Below are 22,649 nucleotides of genomic sequence, written 5' to 3'. Positions count from 1 at the left end.
AGGGTTTAACTGCAGCATAGATTAATGGACCTCACAGATATCTACAGAAAACTCCAACAGAAACTTAATACCCATTCTTCTCAGCAGCTTATGGAATTGCCTCCAAAATAGACCACATTCTAGACCACGAATCAAGTCCTATCAACTGTAAGATCTGAAGCAATCTTTTGTATCTTGCCAGATTATAGTTCAGTAAAACTAGAAGACAATGGCAAGAGAACTACAGAATAACACAAATGCATAGAAAATAAGCAAGACACTATTGATCAAATGGGGATGTTCACATTGCCTAGATTCAAATGAAAATGAGAGTATAGCTTAGGGAAACATTTGGAATATGGCTAAGGTGGCTCTAAGAGGAAAGTTTATGTCTATGAGCGCTTACATGAAAAGTATGAAAAAAAAAAAGTCAATGTAATAGTACACTTCAAGGACCTAGAAAAACAAGAACAATCCAAATAAAAAAGAATTAGACAGCAAGAAACAAGAAAGATCAGGGCAGGAATTAATGAAATGGAGACTAAAAGACAGTATAGAAAATGACCATAGAGTTGGTTCTTGTAAACAATAAACAAGATTGACAAGCCTCTTGCCAAACTAACCAGAGAGAGAGAGAGAGAGAGAGAGAGAGAGAACTCAAATTAATAAAATTAGATATTAAAATGAAGTTATTACATATTCCAGTGAAATCTGGGGAGTCATGAAGATATAGTTTGAAAATTTTTATTAAAAAAAGACATGGAAAATTCTTATGCTCATCTGACCTTCTGAAATTAAAGAGATACAAACAAGTTAAACAGATTCATAAAAATCAGTGAGATTAAGGCAGTAATGAAACTCTCCCAGTGACCAACAGATGAGTTCACTGTCAAATCCCGCCAAATCTTGGAAGAGCTAATGCCAACACTCCACAAACTGCTCCATAAAATAGAAAGGGAAAGAACACTACACACTCGTTATGTGAGACAAGTATCTACTGCGACGCCAAAACCAGATAAGGATGCAACTAAAAAGAAAACACTGGACCTATTTCCCTGAGACCACGGTTGCCAAACTCTCCTTCAGAACATCTCCCAAAATCTGGAATGAAGCAACAGTGCTGTTTCCTGCTCTTACCCAATATGGTGCTCAAAACCTTAGCTAGAAATCAGAGGAATACACACAGGGAAGTAAAAGATTAGCTTATCTTTACTTACAGACGGCAAGACCCTGTCCTTAAAGGATTCTACGGATCCCAATGCTAAGAACTCTAGGAACTGATAACAAGCAATTTTCAGCAAAGTAACAAGATGGAAAAACGAGCATACAAAGGTCAATAGCTTGTCTGTATGTCAATACAGAACTTCAAATAAGAAGGAAATCAGGAGAAAATTATTCCATTTAATACCTGGCAAAAATAAACTTTAGGCCAAGTCTAGTTAGAAGAGAGAAAGAGGGACGCTTCCTATTGACTGAGGAAAGAATCTTTCAAGGTGACATTTTCATTCTAAATATGTACACACCAAACACAGGCTTATGCAACTTTATAAAAACAAACGGGGCTAGAAATAAAGTCACAGAATAATTACAACAAAGTAACTGTTTGTAAACTGACAACTCCAACACATACTTTAACCAAGCAGACAAAGAATAAACAGAGAAGCACTGGAATTAAACAACACCATGGGTCAAATGGGCATACCCAACATCTACAGAACATTCCACTACAAGTTTCACTTTCTTCTCAGAAGCCCAGGAAACATCTATAAAGTAGACCACACAGTACGAGACAAAGCCTAGCAGATTGGAGAGTATCCCTGTGTTGTAACTGACCACGAAAGAATAAATTAATAGCAAGAGGAATTAGAAAACATACAAACTCACTATATTAAACTACAACCCCATTGAAATGAAAAATGAGCTAGTGATTACTTCAAAAAGAATTTAAAAAATAAAATACTACAATTGAATGAATATGAAGACACAACACACCAAAACCTATGAGATGAAATGAGGGTTTCTGTCCTATGACAGAAATTTACAGTTCTAAATGCTACATAAAACAACAACGTAAATAAACAAACCTAAATCAAAAGAGCAACCTAACCGTTCACATTAAGAAACAAAAACAAACCAAACCCCACACCAGCAGATGGAAATAAATAAGCATGATTGAGACAGAAATCACTGAAGTGCAAACAAGAAATACCAAGAATCAATAAAACAAAGGTTGGTTCTTTGAAAAGATAAATAATATTTTATTGGCAAACCTTTAGCCAAGTTAATCAAAAGAAAGGGAGATAAGGCCCAAATTGAGAGAATTAGCAATGAGACAGGAGAGATTACAATAGATACCAATAAAACCCAGAAAGTCATATCAATATACCTTAAAATTCTATATTTCACTAAACTGGAAAATATAAAAGAAATAAATTTCTAGATGCATACAATCTACCAAAGTTAAAGCAAGATGACTCAAGCAATTTTAACAGACCGATAACAAACAAAAAGATTAAAGCAGTAAATATAAAACAGACCAAATACATCATTCACCACGATCAAGTTAGCTTCATCCCAGATATACGGAGACAGTTAGACATATGTAAATCAATCAATACTATTCATAGTCATTCAGGCATTGCTCCCCTGCTGCTGAGACCAGCCTGCAGTCATAACCAGTGGATCCTGGTGGATCCTGAGTGGGGAAGCAAGGCAGGAAAGGAGTGGTGGGGTATGTGAGAACGGACTTTCAGGAGACAGGCTTGTTTAATGGGACAAACAAAGGCTATTTAAACCTTTGGGAGTGAGTAGGGATCTTGGGAAGAGTGTACATCGTTAGTTCAGGCCAGGGTACTGGAGATGCCTCATTTGCATAAGGAGGATTCCAGATGCTGCTGAACATGACTTTATTAGGAGAGAGGAAGTTTAGCCTGGCTACAGGCTACTGTGCCCTCCTCTGGTGTGGCAAAAGTGGGGGCACAGGGCTATGTGGGCCTGGGACATTCAGGGGCAAGAGAGGGAAACAACCCTCTCCTATCTATCTCAGGACTAGATTTCCAGGCTTTGAACACGTCTCGACCCCACTTTTGCTCCAGACCTGCTTTCCATGGCTCCACGGCTCTCCCAGCCCCACAATCCATCACATAAATGGTCTCAAAGGCAGAAATCACACAATAATCTCAAGAGAGGCAGAAGGCCTTTCACAAAATCCAACATCCCTTCATCATGAAAGGCCTAGGCAGACTCATGATGGGTGGAATATATCTATATGACAAACAGAAGCATCCCCGCTAAGACCAGGAAGAAAACGGTGCCTACTCTCCAAACTCCCGTTCAATACAGTGGTTGAGATCCTAGCTAGAACAATAAGACAAGAGAAGGAAATAAAAGGGCAAATTGGAAATGAAGACGTCAAAAGCATCCCTACTTGTAGATACACTAGGGAACCTAACGACTCCACCAAAACACGCCGACAGACACTTTGGGCAAAGCAGGGGATATAAAGTCAACATATGAAAATCAGCTGCCTTCCTACACACCAATGGCAAACTACTCAAAAATAACTCAGAAACAAACCCATTCATAATAGCCTCAAAACAAAAAAAAAAATATAAATAGGATATCTATTAGAAATCCTAATAGAAAAAAATAAACTTACCAGGGAATTGAAAGAACTCTACAATAAAAACACTGAAGAAAGAGATTGAAGAAGTCACTAGGAGACAGAAAGACCTCCTATGCTCATGGATTGGTAGGATGACCATTGCACAAATGGCCATCCTACAAAAGGCAATCCATAGATTCCATGTAATCCCCATCAAAGCACCTACTCAGTCATTCAGAGAACTAAAAACATCATTAAGTTCACATGAAAGCACAAAAGACCTCAGATAGTTAAAATAATCTCAAACAATAGGAATATTCTAGAAGAATCACAATGTCTGAATTCAGGTTATTCTATAGGCCATAGTGGTAACAATACCATGGGGTGGACACACACACACACACAAAAAAAAAATCAATGCAACTGCAATCACTTGAGTTTTTACAAAAAATAAAGGCTAAATGCACACATTGGGAAAAAGACAGTGTCTTTGGGAAAGCCAGATATTTGCATGTAGTAGAATGAAAACTGGTCCTTGTTGCTGCCTCTTGGGAGCTGGGAAGATAGACTATTCAATCAATGAGTCTGGAAAAAACTGATCTCCACATGTTAAAGAATAAAACTAGATCCAATTGACTTGTCCTGTACACAAATCAATTCAAAATAGATGAAATTTCTAAATATAAAACTCAAAAATTTGAAACTGTAGAACTGTAAAGGACTTCAAGACAATAAGGATAAGTAAGAATTCTCTGAGAAGGACCCCAATAGCATAAGATAACACACACACACACACAGAGGCACACACACACACACAGGCACACACACACACAGGCACACACACACACAGACACACACACATACAGGCACACACACAAGCACACACACATACAGTCACACACACACACACAGGCACACAGACACACACATACCAGCACACACACACATACAGGCACAGACACAAACACACACACACACACACACACACAGGCACACATAGATGGGGATTTGGGAATCACGTAAAATTTAAAAGCTGTGCACATTCAAGGAATCCATCACCACAGCGAAGAGCAGACTGTAAACCGGACAAGCTTTGCCAACTACTCATTAGACAGGGGATTGATATCTAGGATATATAAAGAACTGAAAAAAATTAAGCAATAAAATAAAATCAACTAGAAAAATCTAACTCATCCAGTCACTAAATGTTGGATGAGCTAAACGGTTCTCTAAAGATGAAATCCAAACGGCTCATGCATCCTTGGAAAAGGATACGTCAGTCTTAGCTATCAGAGAAATGCAAGTTACAACTACGAAGCTCTCATCTCTTGGTATCACAATGGTTGTCACCAAGAAATCGAATGATTACTGTGATGGCCCTGGAAGATTTGACAAAGAGAGACCCTTACTCACTTCTGATAATAGTCTATCATTGTATAGCCCTGTGGAAATCAGTAATGACGTCATTCAAAAGACTGACAGTTGAACTAGATCATGCAGCTATATCAGGCAGCACACCACACCATTCTTGCAGAACCGTGTGCATTGCTGCACTCTTCATAATAGGCAAGAGATGAAATAAAATGTCCGTCAACAGATATGTGGATAAGAAAATATGGGACATATATACAGTGGAATTTTATGGAACCTTAAAGAAAAAAATCATATTTGCAAGAAAATGGATACAATTGGAAATCATTATTTTAAGCAAAATAATAATAATAATAATAAAAATAAAAATAATAAAGTCAAACTCAGACAAAATTACATGGTTTCTTTTATATATGTAATTTAGATTTAAAGATATATATTTTTCATGTGCATATATGTGCATAATCATGTATGTTGATATGTAGGCCAGGAAATGGAAAAAAAAAAGGGATCATGAGAGGTAAAGAAGAGATCTTAAGGAGAAGGAAGTAGAGAGGGTGACAGGGCTCACCTCAGCCAGTAAAGTACTTGCCCAAAAGCAGTGAAAACTCAAGTTTAAACTCAGTACCCATGTTTTTTTTAATAAATAAATAAATAAATAAAAACAGGCATGATAGCCAAATACTCAGGGCCTATCTAGGTTCGCCATTAGCATGGAGAACTCTAGATTTTCATACTATGTGACTGATTGTCATGGCTATCTAGGTTTCATACTATGTGACTGATTGTCATGGCTATCTAGGTTCGCCATTAGCATGGAGAACTCTAGGTTTTCATACTATGTGACTGATTGTCATGGCTATCTAGGTTCGCCATTAGCATGGAGAACTCTAGGTTTTCATACTATGTGACTGATTGTCATGGCTATCTAGGTTCGCCATTAGCATGGAGAACTCTAGGTTTTCATACTATGTGACTGATTGTCATGGCTATCTAGGTTCGCCATTAGCATGGAGAACTCTAGGTTTTCATACTATGTGACTGATTGTCATGGCTATCTAGGTTCGCCATTAGCATGGAGAACTCTAGGTTTCATACTATGTGACTGATTGTCATGGCTATCTAGGTTCGCCATTAGCATGGAGAACTCTAGGTTTTCATACTATGTGACTGATTGTCATGGCTATCTAGGTTCGCCATTAGCATGGAGAACTCTAGGTTTCATACTATGTGACTGATTGTCATGGCTATCTAGGTTTCATACTATGTGACTGATTGTCATGGCTATCTAGGTTCGCCATTAGCATGGAGAACTCTAGGTTTCATACTATGTGACTGATTGTCATGGCTATCTAGGTTTCATACTATGTGACTGATTGTCATGGCTATCTAGGTTCGCCATTAGCATGGAGAACTCTAGGTTTTCATACTATGTGACTGATTGTCATGGCTATCTAGGTTCGCCATTAGCATGGAGAACTCTAGGTTTCATACTATGTGACTGATTGTCATGGCTATCTAGGTTCGCCATTAGCATGGAGAACTCTAGGTTTTCATACTATGTGACTGATTGTCATGGCTATCTAGGTTCGCCATTAGCATGGAGAACTCTAGGTTTTCATACTATGTGACTGATTGTCATGGCTATCTAGGTTCGCCATTAGCATGGAGAACTCTAGATTTTCATACTATGTGACTGATTGTCATGGCTATCTAGGTTTCATACTATGTGACTGATTGTCATGGCTCTCTCAATGGGGTGTCATGGTTACATGTTCTAGGACAGAAAGCCCTTTCCTGGAAGTTGGTTCTAACACCTGCCATTCTCAATTATGAGAATTCCCAGGGGTTTGAACATGCTTCAGTCTTACCAGGTGTTCTGTCTGGTGGCATGGGTCACTCGCACCCTATTGCACATATTCAGACATGCACAATTTAAAACAAGATTATAGCAGAAGGAAGATCAATGGAGCCTCCTGGAGGAAGGAAGGAAGGGCATGTGTGAGCACGCGGAGAAGACAATAAAAATAAAACAAAACAATCCATGAACCCTATTAATGTGCTAACCTCAACTTTCTCATTTAAATCTAAGATCAGCTCTTAAAACATGATTAACAGAACAAGTTGTAGATTTGGTACCCCAAGTATGAAAGCATTTGAGCTACCCTGCATGGCCAAGCTTGAACTACAAATAAGCAAACTCCTGGCAGACGGGAAGGTCTGGAAGAACTGAGAGTGAATGAGAGACAGGCTTGACAGCCATTCTAGATCTAGATATGACAATATCATGCAATTGAAATAATGACTCAAGAAGGGGAGCTAGCTGGGGGACAGTAGTAGCCTTAGTGGAACCAGGGGTGATTAGGTAGTTGTGGGGGCGTTAAGTGTAAGTTTTATTCTACTGTCTTGAGTTTGATAAAACTAACTTTTATAAAAAACTGATCAGTGTGTGGTGATGATTTGAATAGGAATGGCCCTCAAAGACTCATGTGTTTGAACTCTTGGCCTTTAGGGAATGGCACTGTTAGGAAGTGTGACTATGTTGAAGTAGGTGTGGACTTTAAGAGGAAGTATGCCACTGTAGAGGTGGGCTTTGAGGTCTCCTGTGCTCAAGCTATGCACAGCCAGTCTCCCTCTGCTGCCTTCAAATCAAGATGCAGAACTCTGGGCTTCTTCAGCACCAAGTCTGCCCGCACAATGCCATTCTTCCCACCATAATGACAATGGACAAAACCTCTGAATCTGTAAGACAGCACCAAATAAATGGTTTGGTTCATAAGTGTTGCTGTGGTCATGGTGCCTCTTCACAGCAATGGCAACCCTAATTAAGACAGAAGTTGGGGGGGAAGGGCGCTGGGCCTGGAGCAAGAGGGTGAAGGGAAGGGGGGAAGCTGGGGAAGACAGAAGTTGGTACCAGAGACTGGGGTGTTGTTGTGGTAGGCCTGACCATGTTTTTCTTTGAAGGAATGCTGATTTTGGAATTATGAATTAGGAAATCAGTGGAATGTTTTAAGCAATGATGTTTTGGGCCATCCTAGGAAGAACAATGGTGCCAAGCATGATTCAACTGTGGGGGCCTGGCTTGAGAGGTTTCAGAGGAGAAGAATCTTAGCATGTGGCCTAGAGACTTATGATACTTTGACTAAGGATGTAGCCTCTTTTTGCCATTGTCTGAAAAGTTTGCCTGCAGCTAAAGAGTTTTGGATTAATTGCATTAGCAAAGGAAATCTCAAGATAGCCTAGGATATGCTCTGTCGTGTGGTAACTAATGTTTCAGCAAGGTGAGCAAGGAAAAATACAAAATGTATGATTCAAAGATTAAAGGGGCACCAGGAAGTAGACTGGAGCTAAATCCTGTGTTCAAGGAAATAAACATATTAACGATATTAAATGGAATTAAGGAAATAGTGACCTCAGGGCAAGATCCCACCCAGTTGTCTCCAATTCACCGAGAGATTCTGATTCAAACTAACTTTTCTAAGATAAAGGGATAAAAGCTGAAACCCAGCTGTGTTTTGAACCCAAAGCACAGGTTAGAGACTCACAGGGGAAGAACCGAGCTGATGTTTATCTGTGCATTTCATGAAACCAAAGCATTCTTCTAGAGATGAAATGAGTGGTTTCCCATGATTTTTTTCTAATTGACAACATATTCAAAAGCAGCTTTCTGAAATAATGTTGAGCCAACATAAGTTCAGATAAATTAAAATAACTAGCTGCAATAACAGTTTACTAACTGCCTATATGGACCCAGAATTCACTTTAACTGAAGATCAATGAGAAGATAGATATTTGATTGATGTATATTTTCATATTGAATATATTTATATAAAGTAAGCATGTAACTTAATTTATTAATATGTTTAATATCTATAGGTTAATGTATGATGAGAAGTAGTAGAAAAATTCTTAGGGGAAAGACAGATTGAAAAACATGATGTTTAAATTTAGCAAACAGGTCTACATTTGGTTACTGTGAAAATAAATGAGTTAGTATGATTAGAGAGTGCCTAGCAGATTACAGATGGCCAATGAATAGTAAAGATTTTCACCATAAACCCCATAAAATTCAAACACTAAAAAAATTTAAAACACTACTAACAACAAATATGCTACTGAAAATGTTTTCAAAATAGTTTAAACAACTTAAAATTTGTTCCAAATATTTTATAATAATAGCAAAGAAGTACTTTTGCCGTTTTTGTTTACATAAAATCTTTTAAATTGTATTGCCTACATCAATAAAAATAAGTATTTGTCATTGATTAAGCAGGCTCCAAAAAGTAATTGACAATAATTGTTACTGATCTTGACAGAAAAATACAACATAACTTTCGCTATTAAAAAATATACTTCCCAGAACTTGAAAAACTTCTTTGTACTGTCTTTTGGGTTTTTTTTTTCTCCGTGTTTCTGAATGTTACAAAAGATGCTGGTTAAAAAGTTAAAGCTCTAGACATGTTTGTAAGCAAACAGTCTTGTAATGTGATCATTCAAGATGTAGAACATAGGATCTACAGTGACCACACACATCCATCGAAACCATAGGGGTTTGTGGGCTATTTAAACAATTGTTGAAGAGAATTGAAGAAAACAAGATTCTGTTGCATTTGTGACCTCTAGAGGCCAACATGAATGTGATATATTTTCCTCTTTCAATACTGCTTCCAAACACAGTCTTCAGGGGCTTAGGATTTATAGGCATTAAAACATTGAGCAGATTTAACAGAATAGAGAAGGTTCCATTTGTGATGGACATGTTGCCTTTCCTAACAACCACAAACCACAAACTGAAGTTTTAAATGATAATTTGAAAAAGATGCAGACATTTGGAAAACCATCATGGAAAATAAAAACCTTGCCTGCTTCACAGTGGAGATGTCCAGGCTAATTATTTACAGCAAGAAATCTTCAAATTGAATATGAACCTAGTGAAACGTACACTAGACCCTGGAGTCAAAGCCACTTCTGATGTTTTCTAGCTGCATGGATTCTGAAGTAGAAGTGTTTATCCATTTCAGCCACTATCCATATGTGCATCTGTAAGATTAGCAGGCAGCCACTATTCATATGTGCATCTATAAGATTAGCAGGCATGAGAAATTCTACTTCGACATATTGGTGGTAGATTAAAGGAGATGAAACATAATGTGAACATTTCTTGAGAACTGTCAAGTTTTAAACCATTAACACAAATTTCACTATGAATTGCTCAGACATAAAGTATATAATCTATAACTTATATACTTTTCTACTGCACGGCTGAAACCAGAACATTGGCCCAACGGAAGCTTCTGTAAGCAGAAAGGAACTCTGAGGTAGATAGAGTTTGTTACTTTTTCCTTATTCTGGGCTTTTCCATATCAAACTGGGTGATACTTTGAGTATCCCTATTGTATTAGTTAGGGTTTTACTGCTGTGAACAGACACTATGACCAAGGCAAGTCTTATAAAAAACAACAACATTTAATTGGGGCTGGCTTACAGGTTCAGAGGTTCAGTCCATTATCATCAAGGTGGAAGCATGGCAGTATCCAGGCAGGCATGGCACAGGAGGAGCTGAGAGTTCTGTCTTCATCCAAAGGCTGCTAGTGGAAGACTGACTTCCAGGCAACTAGGGTGAGGATCTTATACCCACACCCACAGTGACACACCCATTCCAACTAGGTCACACCTATTCCAACAAGGCCACACCTTCAGATGGTGCCACTCCCTGGTCCAAGGATATACAAACCATCACATTCCACTCCCTGGTCCCCATAGACTTGTTCAAAAACATGAGTCTATGGGGGCCACACTTAAACATAGCATAATGCAAAATGCATTTAGTCCAACTTTCAAAGTCCTCATAGTCTATAGCAGTCACAACAATGTTAAAAGTCCAAAGTTCAAGGTCTCTTCTGAGATTCATCCAACTTAATTAACTGTAATCTCAAAGCAAGGCAGGAAACCAGCTGGGCAAACTCCAAACTCTGCATCTCCATGGCTGATGTCAAAGCTGTCTTCAGATCTCTACTCCTTTTTCACCTCTGTTGACTGCAACAAACTGCTTTCTCCTGGGCTGGTTCCACTCCCTGTTAGCAGCTTATCTCAGCATGTATCCCATGGCTCTGGCATCTTTGACATCTTTGAGTCTCCAAGGCAATTTCAATGTTACAGCTTCTTCTTTCAGTGTCTGGGATTCCACTTGATCTTTTGGACTCCTCCTAAGGATTGGCATCACTTCTCCATCTCTGTCCTCTGTAGCACTCTATGCTCAGGTTGATCCACTCCATTACAGCTGCTGTTCTTGGTGATCATCCCATGGTACTGACATCTCCAATACACTGGGGTGTTCCACTCCAACTAGGCTTCACCAATAGCCTCTCATAGGCTCTCTTCAGGGTGACAAGCCTCAAATCCTTTGCATGACCCCTTCAATCCTGGGCCATCAACTACAGCTGAGGCTTTACCTTCTCCAATGGGCTTCCCTGGCCTCTCACAGTGCTAAGCCTCAGCTTCTCTCCATGATCCCTTCATTCCTTCACAAGCAGTACCACCTGAGTGATTCTTACACATTACCAAGTCCAGCCGCAGCATGAGGTACAACCTTAGGTATCTCTGGAACACAGCTTCTTTGTGCTCCCAGAAAACAATTTCCAGAAGATTTCACCTCAACGATGCTGGTCTCTTCTTAATCACCGCTAATTCCTTAGCTCCAGCTAACCAGCATCAATTTTCCCAGTAGTTCCTTCCATTCTTAACTCTAGAGCCAGAGGCACATGGCTGAAGCTGCCGAGTACTGCTGCTTTCAGGAACTAGAACATGATCCCCTTGTATTATTACATTATCACTAGCTTTATGTTTTCTAAATCCTTCACTACCTAAGCTTGGCTATCCTGGTTCTTGCTCTGTAGATTGACCTTGAATGTAGAGATCAGCATGCTTGTCTCATGGGATTAAAGGTGTGTACCACCATGCCTGGATCTAATTTAGCTGGGTAGGATCTTGCCCCAAGGTCCCACTCCCTTAATCTTTATCTCCTAAAACACAAGATTTTGCTCCATTTCACTTCCTGGTACTCCTTTAATACTCAAACCATATATTTTATATTTTTCCTTTCTAAGCTTGCTATGCTTGTTCAAACTTTTCTTCATAAGACTTAACCAGAGAACAAAGTCTCTGCTGGGCTTTTTTGAAACTTCTTTTGTCAATGCAATTAATCCAAGTCTCTTCACCTTAGCCTCAGGCAAACTTTTCAGACAAGGGCAAAAAGTAGCCACATTCTTCACCAAAATACCACAAAACCAGTCTTTATGCCACATTCTGAAATTCTTCTCCTTTGAAATCTCTTGGGCCAGGTCAACACAGTTCAAATTACTCCCAGCAACAAAGTCTTCCATATTCCTACTAGGATGACCCATTAAGCCCCATTTAAAGCATTCTACTGTGTTCCAAATCCAAAGTCCCAAAATCCACATTCTTTCAAATAAAAGCATGGTCAGGCCTATCACAGCAATACCCCACTCCCAGTACCAACTTCTGTATTAGTTAGGGTTTTACTGCTGTGAACAGACACTATGACCAAGGCAAGTCTTATAAAAAACAACAACATTTAATTGGGGCTGGCTTACAGGTTCAGAGGTTCAGTCCATTATCATCAAGGTGGAAGCATGGCAGTATCCAGGCAGGCATGGCACAGGAGGAGCTGAGAGTTCTGTCTTCATCCAAAGGCTGCTAGTGGAAGACTGACTTCCAGGCAACTAGGGTGAGGATCTTATACCCACACCCACAGTGACACACCCATTCCAACTAGGTCACACCTATTCCAACAAGGCCACACCTTCAGATGGTGCCACTCCCTGGTCCAAGGATATACAAACCATCACACCTATCTTAAAGATTACTCTTTGGATATTAGAGCATTTCTTCTGTTCTCAACATATTCATAAACGATACCCATTCACCTCCCCCAACCCACACACAGCTATCTTCCAAAATGATCTTTTGCAATGGAGCCTTAGTCTGTGTTGTTTCAAGCTGCATATTCATACAACTCTTCTATTGTATGATAGAGGTGTAGGAGAAAATAGCTAAATTGTTGTTGCAAATATCCCTTTTTCATTCTGTACTCCCCCAAAGCAAAAGTCTAAGCAGACATTCCTCTGATGTGCACCGTAGAATATATTTGACTGGTATAATTATGTTGTCTGTAGCTTCAATGCCCCTGTCAAATCCTTGAGTTCCAGCTCTTTCTTAGTCCTCACAATAAAGTTTGTTTAACCTTTGCTATTCACCTCAAACCCATTCTCCTCAGACCTATTCTGTTCTTCTCAGCCGCTAATTCTACTCTTATTTTACAAAGAAAATCAACACCTACCACACAAACTCTATAGCACTCGACATGCCGGAACATCTGTGTCTTAAAACCATTATTTCATTTTTCTCTCCTGTCTCTGTGGATTCGATTGTCTTTTGCCTGAACGGAACATAAATTCCAGACGATGTCCAATGTCGTAGCATCTACCTGTGTTTAAATTAAGTGTTTAAATTTGTGTTGAAAGAAAACCACAAAATGATAGTCCCTAAAACAGAGTAGAAATTGTTTCTCATTTGCAAACATTAAGGGCCAACATGGCTAAGTAGACTAACTTGGTTAATCTGCAGTGATAGAAAACATAGATCTTTCTCCATTGTTATTAACACAAGCTTCTGTTCCAAGGCAACTGATGATACTTCAGCCAGTGTGTACGCCTTCCAGGCAATACGGGGCCCTTCTGCTTTCTTTGCACTAACCAGAACCCAATCCCGTGGTGGACCTAGCTGCAAAGAGAAAAGTTGTATCTTTACTGTGAAATATCACAACCCCAGTTAAATATCAAGAGGAGGGAGGAGTGGAAGAGGGAAGGCTGAGGAACAATAACAGCACGGCTGCTACTTTCCGCAGGCATTTCCCCCTTCTCCACATTTTCCAACTCTGATTCTACATTCTCTGATTAAGGGATTATTCCCTCCATGTTCTTCAAGCATCTTTCCAAATTCCGTGTCCCCCACTACTACTTTCTTTCTGCCTGAAGTTTTTGGATGATTTTACTTTGTCCTTGCCTCCTGCCTGCATTCACTTGCAGACCATCATAATTGGACTTTGCTTTTGCTATGGATTTTTGTATTGATATATTCAAAAACATATGTTGAAGGTTAACTGTCTGGATCTGTGAGGGTGGCCTGAGGGTGGCCTTATTCAGCAATGGTGTCTTTGTGAGCGTAGTTAAATGAATATGGGGTCACACCCCAAATTTGGTGACTATTTTCTTCACAAGACTGTGTGAAGACACAGGGAAACAAAAGCATGCATATGTGGTCCTATATGACAATGAAGGCCAGTTTCACAAGACAAAGAGCATCAAGGAGTCCCAGCAAATACCAAAATGTAGGAAAAAGACAGCGACCTCTCCTCCCCTAGAGCCTTTGCTGAAAACAGGCCTGATACCTTATTTTTGTACATCTGCCCTGAGGGCTAAGTGCAAAAAAAAGTAAAGTTTGTTTTGAACCATTGGATTTGTAGTTATTTGTTGTGTGGCTCTGGAGAACTAATACAGCCCCTCCCCCCTTTGTAAACCCATCCTACCCCTCCCCCAGCCATTGCCCTGAAGCATCCCTTTCTGATGCCACATAGCTTTTATGGTTACCTAGAAGGCACAGGGAGACTTTTGTACTCTCGACAGTGTTTGACAAGATCACATCCACTCTCTGCTCTTGACTTTTAGACACCACTTGGCTTGTCTCCTCACCCTCAGGTGTGCCCATCTTGATTTACTTCTGAAATCATCTTTTTTAGCTCATAACCTAAACGTTCTTGTTACTGTCATCCAAGCCAACATAAGCCAATCTTTATCCTCAGTGGAGTACATAAAATGCCACTCAGTTTATGAAAAGACAATGGTTTTAACGAGAAAGAGCAATCAGTCTGAAGCAACGGGTAAATGTGCCACTTAATATAGACTTATTGAAAGAAAGGGGAGGAAAGACTACAGAATGTCTTATCCGTATTGTAAGCAAAAACTGAAAATACACTTAATCTATGAATAAATCTAAATTACAGGTGGCTCAGTGGGTAATAGTATGCTGGCTGGTCTTATGTCAATTGGACACAAGCTAGAGTTACCTGAAAGGAGGGAGCCTCAATTGAGAAAATGTCTCCAAAGGATCCAGCTGCATGGCATTTTCTTAATTAGTGAAGGCCAAGTGCATTGTGGGTGGTGCCATCCTTAGGTTGTTGGCCCTGGGTTCTACAAGAAAGTAGGCTGAGTAAACCATGAGGAGCAAGTCAGTGAGCAGCATCCCTCCCTGACCTCTGCATCAGCTCCTGCCTCTAGGTTCCTGCCCTGTTTGAGTTCCTGTCCTGACTTCCTTCAGTGATGAACAGTGCTGTGGAAATGTAAGCTGAATAAACCCTTTCTTTCCCAACTTGCCTTTTGGATATAATGTCTCATCACAGCAATAGAAACCTAACTAAGACAAACAGCAAGCGCAAGGACCTCATTTCATTTCCCTAGAACCCATGTAACCCCAGTGATGGAAGAGAGAGAGGGTCAGAGTCAAGAAGATACCCAGAGCTCACTGGTCAGTGAGCATAGCCAGTTGATGAACTCTGGATTCTATAACATGCCCTATCTCAAAAACTGAATAACAATAAAGGTATTAACCATCAACCTCTGGCATACTTACATACATACACATATAAACACACACACACACACACACACACACACTCAGAGAGCAAGAGAAAGAGGAGAGAGAGTTGGGGGGGAGAGAGATTTATATTACTATAAAAGCATCACATTTTATCACATCTTTATAGATTGCTATAAAGACTGAGTTCATGTATTTGCCTTTAAAATGACACAAGAATTAGATGTGTGAAGAATAAGTCATGGAATATAATGTTTTATAGAAATGCAACCTATAAAAATTAAGCAATAATCATTAAAAATTTAAATACACTTCTTTATTGTGGTCTCGTTACTTCATCCCAAATTGATCAATAAAAACCCAGCTACCACACAAAACAAACAAACACAGAGAAAACTATGGATTCAAAACTTTAAGGAGAACCGTAGGCATGCCTAAACAAGAAAGAGGGGAGTCGGCAGGGAGAAGAAAGACAGATGATGCACAGAGACAAGTGCTCAAAGTAACGTTCTTCTCTAAGGTCAAAGATTGTAGTTTTAGGGTTCTAGATTCATTCAAATTATTGTTCATATGTAAGGACATATTTTAAAAATCTGCTTAAAAATACCAGAGGTAAACATTGTATAATATCATTATTGTAAGTACTCTAACCACCAGTCAAAAAATCAAAAAGAAAGATGAAGAAGGAGAGCAAGGAGAGGCGGAAAGGGAGGAGGAAGACTGAGAAATGGAGAAAGGGGGAAGAGGAGAAGGAAGAGGAAAGAAGGGAGGGAGGGAGGGAAGGAGGGAGGGAGGCAGGGAGGCAGGGTGGCAGGGAGGCAGGGAAGAAAAGGATAGGGCAGGGTAGAAAAACAGGGACAGACAGAGAAAACTTGTAACAGGTTCTGAAATTGGCCACATGGTGCCTTCCTTCTCACAAGCTCTTTAGCTCTATGGCTTTGCCACTCCCCAATGGAAAGTCCATTTCTTTGTCCTCTTGGGTTTGGTGACACCTCTGTCGTGGTAACAGCTGTTTGACTTCTCTTGGAACTCTGATCTTCATTCCAGGATGACAAAATGTCCTACTGAATATAGAGAGGCCACATACACAGGGTGAGGCTCCACCAACCGACCTGAGTCCTCAAATGAGCCCTCCCCCAGACTCTTTAACTGAAAACCTAAAACACCCTGATGGCTGTCCGTATTCACACAGGCAAAATGATGAAAGGGGACAGGCCTGATGTTTGATGACACTAAATTACGCATTCTTTCTTATATAACAATCAATTTCAAATCAGTAATTTAATGAAATACTTGCCTGACTATAACCAATATTGTGATAGACTGTCCAAATATTATTTTAACATGTTGAGATATGTGAGATTGATTCTTCATGCTGAAAGTTTTAAATTTATTTTCCAAAAGATGATTATTTTAGTCTTATTGAAACTAAATATTAATTATAAATTAATTACATGATACAGAAAAGGACAGAAGGTAAATCCCATGTCAGTCTCACCTGTAGGCATCCTGTCAATATTCATTAATTCTTAGTTTGTGCAGATCTGTTGACATCCTGTTTGGTGTGGCTGAATTGTTTAAATGGCTCTACAGCAGCGCCCCTCAACCTGTGTGTCTCAAACCTTTTGAAGTCGCACATCAGATATCCTGCATTTCAGATATTTACATTACTATTCATAACAGTAGCAAAATTACAGTTATGAAGCACCCAGGAAATAATTTTATGGCTGGGGGTCACCATAACATGAGGAACTGAATTAAAGGGCCTTAACATTGGGAAGGTTGGGAACCATTTCACAGCAGTAATGTTGAAAGTTTCTCAGTTGGATATGTGTGCTTCGAAAGTATCTTCCTTTACAACAAGGAATATCCCTTTACTCTCTAGCCACCAAATGAGAGCCTCATATAATTAGACATAGCACATTTAACCACTAACTCTCAAACTATGACTCGCATTTGATACAGGTTAAGGGCTGGAGGGATGGCTCAGTGGTTCAGAGCACTGGCTGCTCTTCCAGAGGTCCTGAGTTCCATTCCCAGCAACCACATGGCGGCTCACAACCATCTGTAATGGGATCCGATGCTTTCTTCTGATGTGTCTGAAGACAGTGACACTGTACTCATATAAATAAAATAAATAAATAATTCTTTAAAAATAATATGGGTTAAATACAGCCCAGCTCTACAGCACTGTTATAATGAATATAATATAAATTGTATATATAATATATATACTATATATACTATAAACAGGTCACATGACATCATAATCTAATTTTGCTTTTATTGATTATTGTATGTGTGGCATATCCCTATGTGTATGTCTATACACACACACACACACACACACACACACACTCACACACACACCAGAGATCATTGTTACATGTCTTTCTCTGTTGGTCTCCAAGTTATTTGCAACAGCATCTCTCACTGAACCTAGAGCTTGCCATTGTTGCTAGACTGGCTGGACAGTAAGCATGGATCCCCATGTCTCTGCCCCCCCCCACACACACACTCACACCTTGTACCCAGAACTATGAGTTCCAGTGATCCAAACTTGGATTCTCATGTGCTGCAAACACTTTACACAGTGAATCGTCTCCCTAGCCCCATGTTTAAATTTTTGATTGACATATAATAGTTGTACAGGGGCATAGGTTGCCGGGCAGCAATGCAGTTCACATACACTTTGTGTTATACAGGTTAGACTAACTGTCGTACACATCACCTCAAACATACACCAGATTTGTGTGTTGAGAACATTTTTAAAACTCTCTACTTGGCACCTTTGAAACATAAGTTATTGTTGACCATCGTAGTTTTTATTTCTTAATTAATTGGTTATTTTATTTATTTACAATTCAAATGTTCCCCCCCTTCCCAGTCACCCCTCTGCAAAACCCCCATCCCATCTTCCCTTCCCTTTGCCTCTATAAGGGTGCTCCCCCCACATACATACCCACTTCTGCTCCACCCCTCTAACATCCCTGTACACTGGGGCAACAAGCCTCCACAGGAACAAGGGCCTCCCCTCTCACTGATGCTTGTGCCCTGTGTAAGATTTGCTCCCAAGGCTGTCTCCAACTATGGCTGCTAGATTGGTGGGTTGTGCAAAGCCGTTTCCACTAGTATTTCTAATGGTCTTTGTAGTGGCTGCACCAACATAAAGCAATGATGAAGTTTCCTGACTTCCAAGATCGTTTTTTCTTCTTTTTTCATTAGATATTTTCTTTATTTACATTTCAAATGTTACCCCCTTTCCTAGTTTTCCCTCCAAAAACTCCCTATCCCTTCCATCTTCCCCTGCTCACCAACCCACACACTCCCTCTTCCTGCCCCTGGCAGTCCCCTATACTGGGGCATATAACCTTCACAGGACCAAGGGCCTCTCCTCCCATTGATGTCCAACTAGGCCATCCTCGGCTACATATGCAGCTAGAGCCATGAGTCCCACCATGTGTTTTCTTTGGTTGGTGATTTAGTCCCAGGGATCTCTGTAGATACTGGTTAGTTCATACTGTTGTTCCTCCTATGGGGCTGCAAACCCCTTCAGCTCCTTGGGTCCTTTCTCTAGCTCCTTCATTGGGGACCCGGTGCTCAGTCCAATAGATGGCTGTGAGCATTGGTCAGGCACTGGCAGAGCATCTCAAGAGACAGCTAGATCAGGCTCTCTGCCAGCAAGCTCTTGTTGGCATCTGCAATAGTATCTGCTTTTGGTGGTTGTATATGGGATGGATCCCCAGGTGGGGCAGTCTCTGGATGGCCTTCCCTTCAGTCTCTGCTCCACACTTTGTCTCTGTATCTCCTTCCATGGGTATTTTGTTCCCCCTTCTAAGAAGGATCGAAATATCCACACTTTGGTATTCCTTCTTCTTGGGTTTCTTGTGTTTTGCGAATTGTATCTTGGGTATTCCATTCCTCTGTTGAGGAACATCTGGGTTCTTTCCAGCTTCTGGCTATTATCAATAAGGCTGCTATGATCATAGTGGAGTATGTGTCCTTATTACATGTTGGAGCATCTTCTGGGTATATGCCCAGGAGTGGTATTGCTGGGTCCTCATATAGTACTATGTCCAATTTTCTGAGGAACCGACAAACTGATTTCTAGAGTGGTCGTACCAGCTTGCAATCCCACCAACAATGAAGGAGTGTTCCTCTTTCTCCACATCCTCGCCAGCATCTGCTGTCACCTGAATTTTTGAACTTAGCCATTCTGACTGGTGTGAGGTGAAATCTCAGGGTTGTTTTGATTTGCATTTCCCTGATGATTAAGGATGCTGAACATTTTTTCAGGTGCTTCTCTGCCATTCGGTATTCCTCAGGTGAGAATTCTTTGTTCAGTTCTGAGCCCCATTTTTTAATGGGGTTATTTGATTTTCTGGAGTCCACCTTCTTGAGTTCTTTATATATATTGGATATTAGTCCCCTATCTGATTTAGGATTGGTAAAGATCCTTTCCCAATCTGTTGGTGGCCTTTTTGTCTTATTGATGGTGTCTTTTTGCCTTGCAGAAGCTTTGCAATTTTATGAGGTCTCATTTGTCAATTCTTGATCTTACAGCACAAGCCATTGCTATTCTATTCAGGAATTTTTCCCCTATGCCCATATCTTTGAGGCTTTTCCCCACTTTCTCCTCTATAAGTTACACAGTCTCTGGTTTTATGTGGAGTTCCTTGATCCACTTAGATTTGACCTTAGTACAAGGAGATAGGAATGGATCAATTCGCATTCTTCTACATGATAACCACCAGTTGTGCCAGCACCATTTGTTGAAAATGCTGTCTTTTTTCCACTGGATGGTTTTAGCTCCCTTGTCAAAGATCAAGTCACCGTAGGTGTGTGGGTTCATTTCTGGGTCTTCAATTCTATTCCATTGGTCTACTTGTCTGTCGCTATACCAGTACCATGCAGTTTTTATCACAATTGCTCTGTAGTACAGCTTTAGGTCAGGCATGGTGATTCCACCAGAGGTTCTTTTATTGTTGAGAATAGTTTTTGCTATCCTAGGTTTTTTGTTATTCCAGATGAATTTGCAAATTGCCCTTTCTAACTCTCTGAAGAATTGAGTTGGAATTTTGATGGGGATTGCATTGAATCTGTAGATTGCTTTTGGCAAGATGACCATTTTTACTATATTCATCCTGCCAATCCATGAGCATGGGAGATCTTTCCATCTTCTGAGATCTTCTTTAATTTCTTTCTTCAGAGACTTGAAGTTCTTATCATACAGATCTTTCACTTCCTTAGTTAGAGTCATGCCAAGGTATTTTATATTATTTGTGACTATTGTGAACAGTGTTGTTTCCCTAATTTCTTTCTCAGCCTGTTTATCCTTTGTGTAGAGAAAGGCTACTGATTGGTTTGAATTAATTTTATATCCAGCCACTTTGCTGAAGTTGTTTATCAGGTTTAGGAGTTCTCTGGTGGAATTTTTGGGGACACTTATGTATACTATCATATCATCTGCAAATAGTGATATTTTGACTTCTTTCTTTCCAACTTGTATCCCTTTGATCTCCTTTTGTAGTCTAGTTGTTCTAGCTAGGACTTCAAGTACTATATTAAATAGGTAGGGAGAGAGTGGGTAGCCTTGTCTAGTCCCTGATTTTAGTGGGATTGCTTCAAGTTTCTCTCCATATAGTTTGATGTTGTCTACTGGTTTGCTGTATATTCCTTTTTTATGTTTAGGTATGGGCCTTGAATTCCTGATCCTTCCAAGACTTTTATCATGAATGGGTGTTGGATTTTGTCAAATGAAAAGCATCTTACCTTATCTATAGTGACCTACAGAATCAGATATGATTCTATTGTGATCATTTCCAAGTATTTTCCTTCCATAGTCTGTGTGTGTGTGTGTGTGTGTCTATGTATGTACATGTTTATGTGTGAATGCACATAGAAGTCAGAGGTATCATCCTTAATCAGGTATCATCCTTAATCATTTTCCACAATATTTTTCTGAGACACAGACTCTCAGTGAATCTGAGGCCCACTGATTGTTCTAACTTAATTTTTGTTTCTATACGATATCTTTGATGGGGAAAGCAACTGAGGGAAGAAAAGGGTTTATTTCAGATTTCAATTCTGGGTCATAGTCCATCATTTCCAACATCTAGTCACGTCACATCAATAACCAAATGCAGAGAGAAATGAATGTGTTCAGCTCACATGACTGCTTGTGCTTCTCACGGTTCTTAGATAGTTTAAAACCTCTTCATAAAGAATGGTGTCACCTATACTGGGCTAGCTCTTCCCATATCAATTAGCTTACAACAGTCTCTGAAGACACGTCTGCAGGCCAACCCAAACTAGGTAATCACTGGCTGAGATTCTCTTCTTGGTTTAGCTGAGAATTAGAGCTAACTATAACAGGATTAAGCTGGTCTGGCTGGCCAGTGAACCCCAGGATCTTCCTGTCTCTGACTTCTATGTGGGTGCTAGAAATCTGTCCAGGAGCTTATGCGACAAGTGCTTTACCAACTAAGCCATCTTCCCAGTCCCATTTCACACTTTCTGTCACTTATTCAAGAAATCCATCCCCACCATATTATGTAAGAGCTATTCCTTCAAGATTCTTTTTAATAACAGTCATAGCTTTTGTCTTCTACTTTTAGACCTTTATCCCACTGGGGCATTATTGTAATATATGTTATGAGTTTAAGGCCCGTTTTATCTCTACAAATATTTTTGACAACTTTAACAATAAAGCTTATTGGATAGTGTTACGTCTTCTTCAAACTTCTACCAATAATTCATCAGGCTCTCATACAAACAGGAAATTATTTTGAATTTAGTTTGATTTATACCCCATTGGAATACCTTCCTGTACCACACTTCATTTTCTAGCTTGGTGATACATTGGCAGCCAAACCAGACATGCAGTCACCTGGGAAAACGTTTCTCCGTTTTGCTCTTCATTTAAAGAATTGTCTTACTATTTATAGATTCACCTGCTCCTGGTGCACTTCTCCTGGACTTTTTGTTCTAATAACATTTAACTCATTTTTTAAATTTATAAATG

The sequence above is a fragment of the Mus caroli genome, unplaced genomic scaffold, assembly GCF_978045245.1.
Source record: "Mus caroli unplaced genomic scaffold, Mus_caroli_1 scaffold_9, whole genome shotgun sequence".
NCBI classification, from domain to species: domain Eukaryota; kingdom Metazoa; phylum Chordata; class Mammalia; order Rodentia; family Muridae; genus Mus; species Mus caroli.
This window is presented reverse-complemented; position numbering follows the sequence as displayed.